General features: G+C 41.9%; 1 non-coding gene across 1 annotated transcript; it reads right to left on the reverse strand.

The window, feature by feature from the left end:
* Positions 1–603: 603 nt before the first annotated feature.
* LOC141658368 (small nucleolar RNA R71) lies at positions 604–710 on the reverse strand. The gene has a single exon (XR_012549258.1). It is a non-coding gene; the product is annotated as a small nucleolar RNA R71 (small nucleolar RNA).
* Between the last annotated feature and the right edge of the window lie 3,441 nt (positions 711–4,151).

The raw sequence follows: 4,151 nt of genomic DNA on the forward strand, positions 1-4,151 counted from the left end.
TTTTCGAGTTGTTTGATATTTTGCATGTCTAGAACATCACAAGGTAACTTGTTACCCTTTGATCACAAAATTGAAAGGACTTTGACAAACAATAGAAGACTTGCTAGAAGAACTTTGAGAGGTATTGGTGAGGTTGTAGATATTCAACCAAACACCATTGAGTTCGTCAACCCTTTTGCAAGAAAAGGTGAGGAGAACCCAACACAAAATCCAACACAAAATCAACCCACAATGCCTAAATTTTCATCACATTCCGTACCAACCGAGGAAAACCTACCCAATGGTACTCCCACACCACAACACTTAACCGTAAATTTCATTGCCAAATCCGCATTTATCCAATTAGTCGAAAAAAGCCAATTTGGGGGGATGCCTAGTGAAGACCCTCACTTTCACATGGAGACTTTTTGTGACTATTGTGATGCGATTTCTCAAACCGGTGTAACTCAAGACCAAATTCGATGGGTCTTATTTCCCTTTTCTCTAATTGGCACCACAAAACAATGGTTGAAAGGCCTTGATAAGGCTACTCTCGGAATTGATTCCTGGAAGAAATTGGCTCTAGCTTTCTACAAAACGTTCTACCCACCAGAAAAGACTAACATGCTAAGAGCTCAAATTACGGGCTTTAAGCAAAGAGATGAAGAATCTTTGTATGAAGCTTGGGAGCGATTCAAGGGAATTTGTCGCTCATGTCCTCATCATGGACTTAGCGAGTGGTTCTTGGTACAAAAATTTTGGAATGGTCTTTATGAAGACTCAAGAAACATCCTCAACATGGGATCAAATGGTATGTTCACCGAAGTTGACGATAATCGAACTTGGAACAAGATTGAGGAAATGGCGGTCCATAATTCACAATATAGTAGACCTCGCAAGGCTACTAGAGGAGGAAAGCCTGAAGTGGACTCTATTACTCAATTGGGTGCTCAACTTAGTGCCCACATTGATACCATCAATTTGAAGTTCGAAAAAGCTATGGCTAGACTTGAAGAAGCCTCAAAATCACCAAAGCAACATGTTAATGCCATGACTGCATCTTCATCAATCCCAAGCGGGATATGTGAGAATTGTGGAACTTTGGGACATGACCAAAGTGAATATAGGGGAACAAATGAACAAGTGAATGCTTTTCAAGCATACAAGAGTGGTACCCCTTATTCCAATTATTACAATGAAAACACCAAATTCCACCCAAATCTCTCATACAAAAGCCAAAATGTTCAAAACCCTCAACCAACATACACCCCACCTCCCATGAGAAACAAAAATCAAAGACCCTTTTACAACCAAAACCAAGGTTACCAAAACCAAACTCCATACAATCAACAAAATGACCAAGGTTTTGATGTTCAAAAAGCGGTCCTCCAAATGCAAAAGAATCAACAAGAGTTTTTCACCCAAATGCAAAAGGATAGTCAAGCAAAGGAAATCACCATCAACAACATTCTAGCCCACACCAAAATGTTGGAAACCCAATTGACTCAACTAGCATCTTCAAGTTCTCAAAGGCAAAAGAGGCAATTACCACCTAAAAGTAATCCCCCGAGACATGAAACGGTTAGTGCCATTCACTTGAGGAGTGGTATGAGGTATGAAGCACCAAAGAAGCAAGTTGAGGATGAAGTTGTGGAAGCTAGTGACAAAGAAGAAGTTGTGCAAAACTCCAAGGATGGAGAACCATCAAAATAAGAAGTTTCAAAGAAAAGTGAAGACAAGGCCAAGGAGAAGGAACCCATTGTGATTAGACTTCCTTTTCCAAGTCGTCAATGTAACACCCCGGCCCAAACCAGATCGGGAGCGGTTACTTATGATAGCTCACCAGGCTGTGTACATGGCCCACAGATCAACATGGGTCCTTTATAGCACATTTTGTCCTCACTCATGCGCATCCTGGGAACCTTCCCAGGAGGTCACCCATCCTAAGACTACTCCCAGCCAAGCACGCTTAACTATGGAGTTCTTTTGCATGGATGACCATAAAAGAAAGTGCACTTTGTTGATATGAGTAGTACTTTCAATCCCTTTAAGCACTAGTCATTTAAGCCTATCACTGGACCTCTTCAATTAACGTGGGGTGTTACAATCACCCCCACTTGAAGAACGCAACGTCCTCGTTACACCTGGGAGCATAACCGCTAACCAAGAATCCTCCCCGCTAGGTGGGTGATCATAATGGAGCTGCCTCCAGGAGCGTATAACAATTGCCTCCCATCACCACAAGGTTTCAAGGTTGCTCTGATACCAACTGTGACACCCTCATTCATTGCGGAAAAATAAACACGTAATTCTAGAATAAAACTGCATGGATATGTTTGTAATAGGTTCATTTGGGTAAAAACCTGTAATTTTTAAAACCTGAACCTGTTATAAAAGTATCCAAATGGGAAGGTGTCAAACATGCAAGGTCTAAAATAAATCTCATAATAAAACATCGCTAAAGTCGCGAAACAAAGTTATACAACCCAAATATGATAAAGGGAGACATATGTCCCTAAAAAGTATATAACATAAAAAGTGTTTAAGGGTCACAATAAAATAAAGCCAATCTAGGTCCCAAGGTTACTTTGCTTGCTAGCTCGTCCATGTACCCCATATATGCATCACCTACCTGTCAATCGCATTTTATACAAATACGAAAGCCAAAGTCAGTGGGGAGTAACTCCGAGTTCTCCCAGCCACAAAATGTCATAATTAATATAACATGTAAACATAAGAATATGAATATGAATACCACATAGCCTTAGCATATAGATGCTAGACAATCGTACTCATCATGTGAACAACAATATAACAACACATAGTCCTAGCATATGAATACTAGACCGACTCATACTACACTATCATGTGAATCACATAACATCCAGGAATCCAAACTCTATCAACCATAGCCGGCTTGCATCTCACCTTCTATGATTCATAGAATCATCAACAAGAAAGGACAATATATCTAGAGACAGGCATAAGTTCCTAGTACAGTCAATAGTCACTCTGTAACTCGAGTCTATACCACGAGGTAAGGTAAAAACCCTAGTCCTAAACCTGCGCAAACCTAGCGACATGCGGAAAACTACTGCATCCAAGACCCATGATCACAACACATGAGTACCCCTAAGGAGTCCACAAAAGGGTTGGCTAGTACTTAAGCTGACCACATACTTCTAAGAGTACATCAGGAGGTCATACCCTAACTTGGATATAAGCCCACCAAGCTAAGACACAAAGGCTATAAAGCTGTGAACATACAATCGTCAAAGACTATAAGGGCCTATCTATGACGAAGGCCGAAATACTCACATAGGACCTAGTCCCAGCTTGAATACTTTAGCCCACACCACACAAGACAAGTAGGACACCCAATTAACCATAAGAGGGGCAAAGAGTCCAAACTTGCACACACACAAATGATCATACACACGCTAGCATACGAAAGACTACGCAAGAGCATATTCAGCTGACAATCCAACAATATCTCCAATATCAATAATAATTCAAATTCCAGCTAACCAACAGTACCATAATCCATGAGAACAAGCTAAAATGGCAGAGAGGCAACAAGACTCAAGCATAAGGCATCCAAAGCATCCAACAACCAACATGTGAAATGATAATTACAAACATCAAGGCATAACATAAAACATCCAATAACAACCAATCTCACCTCAAAGACAAACCCTCGACCCGAGTCCCACGACGGGTCATCGGTCAAATCGAGGCTGACCGGTTCAAACCTAGTTTGACCAAACTCGTTCGGTCAATCTGGCCCAGCTCAGAGTCTTGGCCTACTTTGGCCCAAAACACCAAATTCATCTAAAAAATTCTCCTTACAATCCCTAAATCCACCATAACTCATAGTCTTAGGATGGTGACCTCCTGGGAAGGTTCCCAGGATGCGCATGAGTGAGGACAAAATGCGCTATAAAGGACCCGTGTTGATCTGTGGGCCATGTACACAGCCTGGTGAGCTATCATAAGTAACCGCTCCCGATCTGGTTTGGGCCGGGGTGTTACAAGTGGTATCAGAGCAACCTTGCAACCGTGTGGTGATGGGAGGCAGTTGTTATACGCTTCTGGAGGCAACTCCATTATGATCACCCACCTAGCGGGGAGGATTCTTGGTTAGCGGTTATGCTCCCAGGTGCAACGAGGAC

Source organism: Silene latifolia, chromosome 5, assembly GCF_048544455.1.
Source record: "Silene latifolia isolate original U9 population chromosome 5, ASM4854445v1, whole genome shotgun sequence".
NCBI lineage: Eukaryota > Viridiplantae > Streptophyta > Magnoliopsida > Caryophyllales > Caryophyllaceae > Silene > Silene latifolia.